This window comes from Micromys minutus (genome assembly GCF_963924665.1).
Source record: "Micromys minutus genome assembly, chromosome: 16".
NCBI classification, from domain to species: domain Eukaryota; kingdom Metazoa; phylum Chordata; class Mammalia; order Rodentia; family Muridae; genus Micromys; species Micromys minutus.
In genome coordinates, this window is record NC_137985.1 from 26,123,677 (window position 1) to 26,137,856 (window position 14,180).

General features: G+C 45.4%; 1 pseudogene across 1 annotated transcript; it reads right to left on the reverse strand.

Moving 5' to 3' along the window:
• Positions 1-3,073: 3,073 nt before the first annotated feature.
• LOC308430550 (small ribosomal subunit protein eS10-like) lies at positions 3,074-3,563 on the reverse strand (annotated as a pseudogene). Its single transcript has one exon. The product of its transcript is annotated as a small ribosomal subunit protein eS10-like (transcript).
• Between the last annotated feature and the right edge of the window lie 10,617 nt (positions 3,564-14,180).

Sequence of the window (14,180 nt, forward strand, 5' to 3'; positions counted from 1 at the left end):
TGTTTTGTTTTGTTTTTTTAAGACAGGGTTTATTTCGGGACAGTATTTCTCTATGTAGGCTGGCTGTCCTGGAACTTACTGTGTAGACCAGGCTAGTCCCGACTCACAGGAGTGTACCACAACAGCCTGGGTTATTTGTTTTTGTACCCTTCCCTTTACAGGGTGTTTAACAAGTTCCCCCATTGTTCTGTGCAGACTCTCCTGCAGTTCCATCGTTTTCCCAAAATGTCTTTAACGCTGGAGTCTTTTTACTGGGTTCCCGGGACTGTGATTTTCCCTAATAACCATCCTGTTCAGAAACTCACCAGACAAAGACTTATTTTCTTTCTGTTCTTAAACATTTATTTACTTTTGTATGTGTGGGCTTGCTCTGCCTCAGGTGGCACACGTGTAAAGGGCAGAGGACAACCTGCTGAAATCTGTTCTCTCTTCCCACTATGTGGGTTTGAGGGATCAGATTCAGCCCATTAGGCTTGGCTGCAGACACCCTTACTCAGTGAGCCATCTCACAGGCCCAGAGATTTGCTTCCTTTACTTTGGAGAGAATTGATTGCACAGGGAGTGGAAGTTTCTTTGCTTTTTCATATTTAATATGGATTTCCTATCTGGTTGCTTCTTATCTCCTAGTGTAAGCTCTATGCTTCAATTCTAAATTCATTAGGAAGTGGGAACAGTAATATTGAATCCATCATTCCTGCCTATTAACTTGTTGAATACTTAGAAAGTAAGACTTCACAACATCGGTTTATGTTAGCACACATGCAAGCATGCACGTGTGTGCGCGCGCACACACGCACACACACACACACGCACACACACACACACACACACACACACACACTCACACACACACACACACACACACACACACAGGGAAGGCAGGAGGGTAGGAAGGAAGCCTTTGCTCATAGTTCCCTTCATTAACTGGTTTAAAAGGTTGATTCCTTCATATCTTCTGAGGGTGCCCGAGCTTTCTGGCATTGAGACCAAACACCAGACATAATCAACTTTGACTGTTTCAGCACATTCTCAGCTGGCTGCGCTGCTTTGGGACCTGGAGAGATGATGCTCCAGCACAGTGGGAGCTCCTCAGGCCAGAGTCACACAATCCTTTCCAAGGGCATGTCCCCAGAGAGGGAAGACTTCCTATTGGGACCCACCTCTTACATTTTCCACTGCCTCTCTTTTCTTTCTTCTTTTCTTTTTATTTATCCTCTCCCTCCCTCCTTCTCTCTCTCTCTCTCTCTCTCTCTCTCTCTCTCTCTCTCTCTCTCTCTCTCTCTCTCTACATGCCCTGCCTCTCAGCAGCACCAGTGGAGCTGCAGCCATGTGGGGCCCGCTTTGTATCCAAACTATTAGGGACTCATTAGTTTTCTTTTACTGTTTTTCAGGGTTGGACTTGAGCCCAGAGCTCTCTATTTGAATGCTGCACCCCTGAGCTCCACTCCCAGCACAACCTGCTACTTTTCCAGGCAGGACCCTGGGGATTTACATGACTTCCTTGGTTCACTGACTCATGTACCTTTAACTACCTTCTCTTTGAGTGGCGAGAGTCGCTTACAGCTTTTGCTTTCAGCTGCTGAGTCCTAGGCTTCTTCACCTATCCTTACGCATACATTGCACATTCCACGGAAGTGAGCTGCCTGACTCAGTCCTAAGCACCATTACATACACACTCCACATTTACAGTGTACATTGCTCACACTACCCATCAGCCATTTCTTTAACATATCCTGAGAATGGAATGTCAAAGTCTTCTGCCTCTGCCTCCCAAGTGCTGGGACTGAAGGCTTGAGCCACCACCCACCCTGCTTGAAATGTCAAAGTCTATGCCTTGGTCCCTTGGTCATTGTTTCTTGGACTTTAGGTAACAAAGGTAGAGGCTTTTATTTTGTTTATTTTTATATTGGTGCTGGAGGCCAAACCAAGGGCCACACTTAGGCTGAGCTGTGTGCTGTAACTCAGAATTGCAACCTTGGTCTTGGGAAGCTGGAACCTTTAGATACAATGAGGTCCTCCACAAGTTCCAACTGAGACTTCCATGTACAATATAGGAGCACACGATTGCACCTTATCCTATCTGTAATTTTCTCTCCACTCTGAGAGCCCCCACGTGACTTTGTTGCTCTATCAACCCTGAGAATTAAAGCTGAGGTCTCATATTGGGCAAGTTCAGCCCCAGCCTCACCTTTTAAAGATTTATTTATGTATATGAGAACATTGTCACTTTCTTCCAGACACACCAGACAAGGACATCGGATCGCATTACGGATGGTTGTGAGACATCATGTGGTTGCTGGGAATTGATCTCAGGACCTCTAGGAAAAGTAGCCAGTGCTTTTAACCACTGAGCCATCTCTCCAGCCCCTTCACTTCGGTTTTTGACCTTAGCTTTTTACTTTTTTTTGAATGTTTTGCTTGCATGTATGTATGTATGTATGTATGTGTGCCATGTGTGTGTCTGGTGACCACAGATGCCAGATGGCATTACAAGATCCCCTGGGACTGGGGTTACCAATGGTTGTGCACCATGATGTGGGGCCCAAGTCCTGAGACCAGTACTTTCAATTGCTGAGCCATATCTTAAGCTCACTTAACCTTCATTTAAAAAAAAATAAAGGCAACAGGTAATTTCTTCCAGAAGTGGTCAGAGAATTTGTTCTTACTAGGGCTTTGTCCCCTAACCACTTAACAAACAGAACACTCTGATATGAGCAAAGACGGGTGGGGAGTGGGGTAGGATTCTTTCCTGCTTAAGAGTTTTATTTTTTTTTTTTACGATTTATTTTATGTATATGAGTACTCTGTCTGCATATACACCTGCATGATACCCAGATGAGGGCACCAGATCTCATTACAGAGGGTTGTAAGCCACCATGTGGTTGCGGGGAATTGAACTCGTGACCTTTGGAAAAACAGTGAGTGCTCTTAACCACTGAGCCATCTCTCCAGCCCCTTGAGTATTCCTTTTTTGTCGGTTTGGTTGGTTTTTGGGTTTGTTTGGTTTTTTTTTTTTTTTTTTTTTGTCTTGTTTTTTCTTTAAAGTTTATTCAATACATCACCATCTTCAACTTCACTGAGGTGGCTGACCACATCCATGACCGAAGCAGCCTCTAAACTGGAATTTCGTTGCTGAGCCAGCCCTAGCCTCAGCTTTCTTGTCAGCTCCAGGGGCACAGCACTCCTTCTATAGGTGTCTCTGCCTCCCCTTTTGTGAATTTTGCAGGCTGCTCATCCTCTGGACCTTTGGGCCAAGGCCTGCCAGTCTCGGGACAGCTGTGGCACCAGGCATGATCTCCAGAGGCAGGTGCAGGTAATCTCGGAGATACTGGATGCCCTCATCCATAAGGTACCAGCAGACATGTCTCCAAGCAAACTGCTCCTTCACATAGCCTCAAGACTTGAGAGACTGCATGGCCTTCATGACATGAAGGTTGGGTACATTCTTGTCTACCAGCTCGGGGTGTTTGGGCATGTGGACATCTTTTTTTTTTTACAACCATCACACCTTCCTTAAAAAGGAGTTCACAGATGGCAAACCTATCCTTCTTAGGCACCAACATCGGGGCGGCTGCAGAGTCTGAGGTGGAGGCTGGACCCCTTGAGTATTTCTTAAATGCATAAAATGTGTTTTAGTCAGGGCCAGAGAGATGGCTCAGTGTTTAAGAGCATTGGCTGCTCTTCCAGAGGTCCTGAGTTCAATTCCCAGGAACTACATGGTGGCTCCCAACCATCTGTCATGAGATCCAATGCCCTCTTCTGCTGTGTCAGCAACAGGGTGCTCACATACAGCAAGTTAGTGTGTTTCAGTAGCTTTACCCCATTCCTTCCCTTTCATTGTTCTAACTCTCCTCCCCAGTGTTCGAACCTCCACATTTCACGCTTGGTTTTCTAATCCACTGAGTCCACTTCCTGCTGCCAATATGTGCACGGGTGTAAGGGCAGCCACTGAGCATGGGCAGCCTGAGGCTGCGTTCCTGAAAGGCACTGCCTCTCCTTCTCCCAGGAGCCATCAACTGCCAACTAACTCCTCAGCAGTGGGTGGGACCTCATGACCTGCCTCCTCTACACTGAGATTTTGTCTGGTTTCATCTTCAGGTCTTAGGCATGCAAATCACAACTGTTGTGAATTTGTATATGCAATAGCTCTGTTGTGACCAGACTACACTGTTTTGCAACAGTCATCGCTGCCTCTGGCTCTTCACACTTCCTCTTCTACGATGATCCCAGAGCTTCCGGAGAGGTCTCTGTGTCCCATTTAGAGCTGCACACTCTGAAGTCTCTTACTCTGTGCATAATGACCGGTGGTGATTTAATATTGTATCCATTTAGCAACCAACAGTGGTAGTTCTCATCTAGGGCCCATGATTTACCCCGTTACTGTTGACAGATAGGAATCTCTCTGTGGAGTGGGTCTTAAATTCAAATGAAAAAGTAGTTGGTTATTTCCATAATAACCACAGGTCATTCGATTTCTACCTCACAGGATTCACACCTGGGTAAGACCCTTGGTTTCTTTTCTCCTCCATGGGTGTACATAATATCTATGAAAGCTGACCAACAGCTTCTAGGTTAGTACCAGTTTGGGTTCTCAATGCCCTATAACTCAAGTATTTGGTATATTAGGGTCTCACCATCAAGTTCTAGAAGGTAATGGCCTGTTTGGGGTCTATAGAACCCCATGGGCCAATAACTGGAAAATAAGCAACCTATACCTGATACTTGACCTTTATTTTTTTTTAAAGATTTATTTTATGTATATGAGTACACTGTAGCAGTCAAAAGACATACCAGAAGAGGGCGTTAGATCCCATTACAGATGGTTGTGAGCCACCATGTGGTTGCTGGGAATTGAACTCAGGACTTCTGGAAGAGCAGTCAGCACTCTCAACCGCTGAGCCATCTCTCCAGCTCTTGACCTTTATTTTTGAGACAGGGTCTTCCAAAGTAGCCTTGCTTGGCCAGAAGCTCACTATGGTAGACCAGGCTGGCCCACAACTAACAGAGATCCACTTGCCTCTACCTCCCAAGTACTGTGGTGATTTAAGGTGTGTGTCACCAGCACTAGCATGCTGTATCTTTCACCTGGTACCCTAAGGTATCTTGGAGAGGCTTTGTTTTCCTGTTATAGGGTAAGTCCTTTAAGGTCCAAACGCATGTATATATTTTTTTTTAATAGTACAGAATAGAGTTTATTCAAAGTCATGGGAGAGTTAAGAGGGTAGTAGAGGCAGAGAGAGGGGGAGAAGAGGAATAGAGAAGTAGAGGCCGGCCATGAGCACATGGGGGGGGAGGGAAGAGGAGGGGTAGGGGTGGGAGAGCAAGAGAACCAAGAACAAGAGGCATGCGTATGTATTCAGAAACTGTCTACAGTATTTGGTTTGCAGATGGCCTTTTCAGGGGTCTTTAGTGTTAGTTATCCCTTCCTATGCTTTCTCCTCCACCCTGCCTTCTCATACCACACTTCATTTAATTCTTCTTTCACTCTTCAGGGGAGGGGACAATTAAATGATGCTAAGTCACACTCTGCCTTAGAGTCAGAGAGGCAAGAAGGGCAGGCACATCGAGAACAAGACCGCTACAGTGAAACCTGCACTGAAGGCCCTTGGCTCCTACCATTCCAGTTCATCCTGCAGAGTCCAGAATCTGGACCAGCCGGGCCACTGCAGCCCACAACAGCAGGGGCTACTTCCTGTACTCTCAGAAAGATTACCTGAGCACCTGAACCCTTCTTTGTTCCCTCTTGAAAGTCTGTGCTGGCATGGCTCACTGTGCTCGTGACCTATGTATAGGTGAGCCCAGAATTTTTTCTAGCCAGGACTCAGTTGGTACAAATTCCCCAAGTAGAAGAGGGCAACTCAAAAGCCAGAGAGCAGAAATGCCAAGGATTGCAAAAGGCTCCTGGGTGGTGGTGTGTCCTTAGCCTGTGGTGCCATTAGGAGGGCTGGGACCTTTTGGACGCTTGTCCTTGAAGGGAATACTGGGACTCAGGCCCTGTTCTGTTTTTCACATTCCAGTGAACAGCAAGCAGTGAAGAACAGATTTCCTCCATCACTCACTCCCACCTTGATGTATTATGTTGCCACAGGCCACAAGCACAAGTCAAACAAACCACCATGGGCCAGAACAGTGGCTCTCAATCTCTAAGTCCTCATCCCTTTGGGGGGCGGTGCATGTCAGATATTTACATTATGATTCATTTCAATACCAAAATAGTAATGTCGCAGCAACAAAATGTTATGGCTGGACTTCACCACAACATGAGGAGTTGTGCTACAGGGTTGAAGCATTAAGAAGGTTGAGAACCACTGGGCTAGAAGCTCCTGAAAGCATGGACCAAAATAAGCCCTTCCTCTTTGCACAGCAGAGAAACTGAACACATCTGAAAAGCCTGCTTGGGATCTATTCAGAGCCTATCTAGACACGCAGCTCACTCTGGGATACTCACCGTTATCCTTCCCCGGCTCTTCCTGCCCCGTATATCTCATTAGCACAGCTGAGCTCATCCTTCCTTCAGGGCAGTGTGTGTGGCTCCGGCCAAGCTACTGCCTGGCCCATAGTGCCACACAGGGTTTCATTAAAATCAAAGTCCACTGAGTCACTCCATGTCTTAGTCAGGTTTTCTATTCCTACACAAACATCATGACCAAGAAGCAAGTTGAGGGAGGAAAGGATTTATTCAGCTTACACTTCCATATCGATGTTCATCACCAAAGGAAGTCAGGACTGGAACTCAAGCAGGTCAGGAAGCAGGAGCTGATGCAGAGGCCATGGAGGGATGTTACCTACTGGCTTGCTCCCCCTGCCTTGCTTAGTTTGCTTTATTGTAGAACCCAGGTCTACCAGCCCAGGGATGGCTCCACCCACAATGTGCTGGGCCCTCCCCCCTTGATCACTAGTTGAGAAAATGCCTTACAGCTGGATCTCATGGAGGCATTTCCCCAACTGAGGCTCCTTTCTCTGTGATAACTCCAGCCTGTGTCAAGTTGACACAAAACCAGCTGGTACAGTCAATCACATGCTTCCACCAATGTTTAGGTTAAAATGCTTATCATTTGATAAAAACATGGCCAAATCATTTTTAAAATTCCTGTTTAACACACGCACACACACTTATGAATGTTTTATCTGTGTATGTCTGGGCATCGTACACGTCTAGAGCTCCTGCAGAGGCCAGAAGGGCATATTGGATACCCCGGGACAGAAGCTACAGTTCTAAGCTACCATGGCAGTGCTGGGAATTGAACCCAGGTCCTCCGGGAGAGTAACCAGTACCCTTAGCCACTGAGCCATTTCTGCAGCCCAAATATTTTTTAAGTCATTAAGACCCTGGAGCCATCTTTATAGTAGCCCCCACCTTAGCCTCAATTTCACTTTCAGATGCTTCTGTTTTCCTTAGGCAACTTTGGTCTGCAAATACAAAACAAAAAGTTACACAAACAAACAAACAAACAAAAACAACATTTTAAATTCTATACCATTTTGGGTAGCCTAATGAAATTTTAAATTATTCTACTCCATCCCACCTAGGATATGAATCCTTTCATTTGTTGTAAAAGATTATTTATTCATATAGGGTTTCAGATAGCCCAGGCTGGCCTCAAATCTGCTCCATAGCTCAAAGTGACCAGCTTGTCCTCTGGTATCATTCAGGGGCTGTAGTTACAGGTGCACACCTGGTTTATGTGGTGCTGGAAATTGAACCCAGGACTTCCTACATACTAGGCAGTCCCTTTACCAATCTAGCTGCATTCCCAGCCTGTGACTCACAGTATCAATGGTGTGTGTACCACTTTCCCATTAAGTTACTTAGTAGATATTGTAACTATTAACACCACAGTCATTGTCTCTGTTAAAGTAACCTCTAGTCACTATGCCCATGATTCACCTCACTCCATCTCACCACACAGGCGTTGGACTGTGTCACACTGTCCCCAGAGAAAGGGTGAGCACAGTAATGATACAACATTAGCATTACCACAGTAGCTGCAACTGCTCCATTCTTGTTATTCTCTGACTGGATGCAATTACTAGATTGAGCTTAATTCTAAGTATGTTGGGCACCTTTCTAGTGCTGTAATAAATACCTGAATATCAACTTCCAAGGAAAAAAGGTAGTCTAAGATGGGACAGAATTGCTTACCCATCACAAGCCAGGGAGAGAAAAATGAGTAAGCCAAAGAAAGGCCATGAGCTCCTTCAGGGACACCCCCTAGTGACCTAAGGACTTCCCACTAGAGCCCTCTTAAACAACCCATCACCTCCGAGTACTGCCAAGATGGGGACACAGGGCCGTTGTGAGAGATAAGGACCCAGACAACAGCAGCAAGTATGTGTGTGGAGGAAGCATTTTTAAAGGAGTTATTAGTACTTTCTGTGGTTTCTTTCTCTCTCTCTCTCTCTCTCTCTCTCTCTCTCTCTCTCTCTCTCTCTCTCTCACACACACACACACACACACACATACACACACGATGGGGGGTTTCCTCACTAGCCTCACTATATAGACCAGGCTAGCCCTCTCACAGAGACCTGCTTCTTAAGAGCGTCACTGTATTTTTTTAAAGTAGATTGGATTGACCAAGAGTCACTTCATGATATAGTGTATAAGGTTACTGAGTTTCCAGTGCTCAGCTTACTTTTCCTATTGCTGACAACCCACCATGACCAAAGCAACTCAGAAAAGAAAGCATTTCATTGGGCTTATGCTTTGAGGCCCGAGTCCACGATATTAGATCTCTAGAAGTATGTCAGCAACCAAGAGCTCACTCCTCATCCACAGGCCGGAGGCAGTGAGGACAGTAGGAATGCCATGAACTCTTTGGAAATCTCAAACCTTGGGTGCCTACAGAGCCTAGAAATGCTGTGTTCCCCCAGACTGGAATTAGAAGCAGTTGTCGGCTGCTCAATACAGGTGCTGGGCATTGAACACGGACCCTCTGCATGAGCAGTTTGTGATCTTAACCACTGAGCCATTTCTCTTTACTTCGTAAAGTACCTTTTTTTTTTTTTTTTTTTTTTTTGGAGAAAAAGGTCCTCTAGCCCAGGCTGCCTTCAAGCCCCCTACTTAGCTAAGGTTAACCTTAAACTTCTCATCTTCCTGCCTTCTCAGAGCTGGGAATACAGGAATGTGCCTGACTTTTGTGGTGCTGCCAAGTGATGAAACCCAGGGTTTCTTGCCTGCTAATCCAGCACTCTTCTGCCTTAAAAATGAGACAATAGCTTTATTGAGTGTTGCAATTTAAATATGAAATGCCCCCATGAGCTCATGTGGCAAAAGGCTTGGGTAATGGTGCTGAGTAGAAATGCTATGGGAGCTGGTGGAGGAAGTGGACACTGGGATCAAGCCTCTCGGATTTATTTTTGATATGGAGTGTCACTTTGTAGCTCTGGCTGGCCTTGAATAACCAAAGATGCATCTGCCTCTGCTTCCTGAGAGCCAGAATTAAAGGCACAGACCCAGAGTAGCTGAGCTTTGAGGTTTCATAACCTCTGTCCATTCTCTACTTCCTGCCCATGCCTTCCCCACCATGATGGGCTTCATCACCTCAGGAGCTGTGAAGCAGAACACAGCCTTTCTCCTCCAATTGTTTTGAGTCTGGGTACTCTGTAAGAGCAGCAGAGAAGCAACTTGTGCACTGCAGAAACACTGACACAGTAAGATGTCTGACCTAAGCTCTGACACATATGCTACCTGTGGGACCATTATCTAGAATGCTCTTTTAGTTTTGATGAATCATTAAGTACAGTGTTGCAACAAACTGACCTTAGGATCCCACTTTCCAGTTGCTCTACTTCAAGGTATCAAAATACAAGTTAAAAAATAGTAAGAGAGTACATTAGTCAGCCTGGCACCATTGTGATAAAACTCCATGTAAACAGCTTATAAGGAAGAACTATTTTTGTTGGTACTTTCAGCCCACAGTCACTTGGCCTTGTGGTGAGACTGAAACGCTCACGGCAGACATGCTGACTTCCTAGAGACCACGAAGCAGCAGAGGGGGAAGGAAAGGGCTAAAGCCCCAATGTATCTCCCAAGGGCACTTCCCCAGGGCCTAACTTCCTGCATCAGGTCTCAACAGTATCACATGCTAGAGGCCAAGCCTGACAAACAGGACTTTGGGGGATACAAACCTGAGAGTACAAGGGTCAAGCATGAAGCTTCGAGGTTGACATTAAGCTATATAAACCAGGTGGCACACACCTACAATTCTCATACTAGGGAAGTGGCGGCAGGGGGAAATGGAGTTACACATCTAAGGATCTCTCTTGGCTGTATAACAAATCTGTGGCCACCCAGAGCTACATGAGACTGTATCTCAACCCCTCTCCCCTCAAAAGGTGTAATAGAGAGAGCTTAACTCCCTGCTTTTAAATGTAAGTTCATTGTAACAGTACCTTTCCAAGGACAGCATTGTGGGGGAAGGGTAACAATTTTTAAAGTAGATAAATCTGCTGCCAGGCTATTCAGATAATGTAGACAATGATTGATCTGTGATTATCCATCGATGGAACTCTATCTTGGAAAGTAGCACTTGTTTAGTGTGTGTGGTGGCTTTTATATGCTTAGCCCAGGGAATGGCACTATTAGGGAGTGTAGCCTTGGAGTAGGTGTGTCACTGTGGGTGTGGGCTTTAAGACCCTGTCCTAGCTGCCTAGAAGCCAGTATTCTGCAAGCAGCCTCTAGATGAAGATGTAGAACTCTCAGCTCCTCCTGCACCATGACTGCCTGGATGCTGCCGTGTTCCTGCTTTGATAATAATGGACTGGACCTCTGAACCTGTAAGCCAGCCCCAATTAAATGTTGTCCTTATAAGAGTTGCCTTGGTCATGGTGTCTGTTCACAACAGTAAAACCCTAAAACAGTGTGTCTTGGGTTTGATCCCAAACAAAGACATTAAAGCAAAAAACATAACAATCCCCAGGGAGGCTTTTATAAGACAAACATCACGCTCTGGTGTAATGGTAGAACAGATCTTACAAGACAGCCAATTAGTACTCACCTGTTGGGACCACCAATGACGGTCACATCCTAGGAGAAAAAGTGAGCTGTAAATATAAAGCAAAGAGACCTGAATCAAGGATGGACAGAGAGACAGGGAGGGTATGCGCTTCAGGAGCACGCTACCTCACACAATGACAATGAGCATAAGCAATCATTCTGGCCTGGTGGGGAACCAGCTTTATGCCTGCAATCCCAGCACTGGGGAGGCGGGTGCTGTGGGCTTGAGGCTAGCCTGATCTATGTAGACACACACAGAGTAATATCTGGATCCTAAAAGCTTTATCTCTGCCTTATAAATTATTTGAAAAAAAATTATCCTATCTCTTTTCTACCTCCCACGTTTCCATTTTGGATTTAGTACATACATATTTTAAAATGCTAGAGGTTAGGCATAGCTCCACACAGTTGGAGGTGGGGGAAAGGAGTGGTTGTCAACGTGCTTGTTGTGTGAGCACAAGCATCTGATGGCAGCTCCCAGGACTCACACAGAGGCCAAAGGCTGGGCAAAGCGTACTGTAATCCCAGTCCTGAAAAAAAGGATTCCCAGGCCTGTTGAGCTGTCTAACCAAACGGGGAGACCCAGGTTTAGTGAGAGATTACGTGGGTTGGGTTGGAGCACTCGGCAGTTATAAGAGTACTTGCTATTCCTCCGAGAGACCGGGATTCAGTTTCTAGCATCCATGTTGGAAAGCTCACACACAAACCTTCTAACTCTGGCTCCTGGGTGTCTGGTGTCCTCTTCAGGCCTCTGCAAACATATACAAATCCAGCACATACACACACAGATTTTTTTTTTTAAGGTGGAGAAAGTAATTGAGGAAGACATCTGACATCAATTTTGAACCTCCAAGCATATGTGAATATACCCACCTATACATAAACATACACACAAATACATATACTTTGAGACAGGGTTTCCTATGCAGTCCAGGTTAGTCTTGAACTATGAAAACTAGGCTGGCCTTGAAGTAGTGGTCATGCCTCCGTGCACCAAGTGCTGGCATTCCAGGAGTGCACCACGGTGACTAGTATTTGACTTTAAAATTGTTATCTCAGGCTGAAGAGATGGCTCAGTGGTTAAGAGCACTGACTGCTCTTCCAGAGGTCCTGAGTTCAATTCCCAGCAACCACATGGTGGCTCACAACCATCTGTCATGGGGATCTGATGCCCTCTTCTGGTGTGTCTGAAGACAGCTACAGTGTACTCTACAGTGTACTCATATACATAAAATACACTTAAATACTTTAAAAATAAAATAAAATTGTTATCTAGATCTTGATTTTCTTGGCAAGAAATCTAGACTTCTCAAGTCCTCTTTAATCTAGGTTTTAGGGAAAATGCAGCCTAATCTCTGGGCTGCTTGACAGAAGAACTAACGAAGTCTGTGATCAAGAACACAAAGACAGAAAGACATCCCTATTTCATAGGCAAAAAGACAAGAGACATCAGTTTATTTTATAAACGAAGGAAAATATTCCTTTTGTCATAATCAGACCCCAGCTGTGTCACTAGGTGCAGGTGACACTGTGATCATGTTCCTGCTACAATCAAGATGACCCCTTTACTTCTTTCTCTGTCCCTGTTCATGACCTCTAAGAATTTGACACTGTGTTTCCATGAATATGCCCCCCGCATCCTCCATAATCTTAGGGATTTAGAGTATCGATTGTCATAGCAACCAAAAGTACAGCAGATCATCAACACAACACACCTGGGTCTGGAACTGATCTCAGCCATCGAGCGGACAGGTAGACAGGCCCTTCACACTTAATAGCAGCCAGCACCTGAGATTCACTGCAAGCTGGGTAGGGCGACATTCCCCAGAGGTTACAGCTTAGTCACCCAAGCAGAAACCAGGAGATGACTAAGTTTCTTTCTGTGCTCATGAAGGAGCCATACTAAGGTGACGTCAAAGGGCAGTTCCTGCTTTACATTTCAGTGGGTGTCTCCTTACAAAATTTAATCACTATATGGCTACCATAAATACAACTGCCTCTACAGTTTAAGTCGAATTCAATTAAACGAGTCAACGCCTTGCTGAGTGCAAAGCAAATCTGTACAGGGTGAGAGGCACACAGGCCTGGCTGCACTAATTCTTGTGTGCTGATACACCATAGCTACTGTGGGTTAGCACTATCCTCTCACAAGGCCTGACAGCTGACCAACTGGATAGAACCAGTCAGGGGCTGGCTTGCAAAGATGACCAACCCACACAATACTTGAGAATCGTGAGCAGACAATAGGCACCAAATAAACAAATCTGTATTTTGAATTAGACAGTAATTGGCAAAGTAGCCTCCCACCCAGACAGCAATATGGAGTTCAGTGATACCTCTTTAAAAGCACGTCAAATATAAAGGTCCCTCTTGATGACTGTCTTGGGCAGCAACCTGAGGGGAAATCGTAGAAGCAGGACAGTGTTGACTGTTCACACAGAATCAGAGTGCTGGCAGCACCCCCACCCAGGTGCTTCCTGGCTTAGAAACTCACACACTATGACCCCATTAAATGCATGTTTCATAACATGTATCAGCTCTAGGAATGGCAGAGCATTTAAGACTGAGTGCTAACACTGCTCAGGCGAGAAGCCCTGGAAGCAGCTAAAAACCGAGCACAGGTGCCTCCTAGTGGCAAGTCACTTAAACTCAGACACAGCTGCTATGGACAGCTTCCTGAAAATTCAGCCATAAGCTCTATTCACACCACTAGATTCTCATCATTGGGAAGAAGTCTTGACTTAAATTTTGCAAATTGCCACAGGCAGGCTTTCCTTTATCTCTCTTTGCTCTGGCCTTCAACTCAACAGTTTTTCTGCATCAGCAACCCCTCCCCCAAAGTACTGAGATTAATTCCACAACATCCAGCTTCTTGGGGGGCGTGGAAGTTTTACCAGCATGGAGGTCAGAAGGGTGTCAGATCTCCTGGAGCTGGAGTTACAGAGACCCAACCTGAGTCCTGTGTTCCTAACCATTGAGCTATCACTTCAGCCAATGTCTCTCTTTTTTTTGGAATCAAAATGGAGCTCTTGGTTTTAACTTATTATGGCCACTGATATATATATATATATATATATAGGCTAGTAACTCTTCACAGAAGGAAGATGTCCTTCATTCCCAAAAGCAGGACTAGAACGCTCCACCATCACAGATCAATGTCATGGTCGGTAACAAAAGGTGC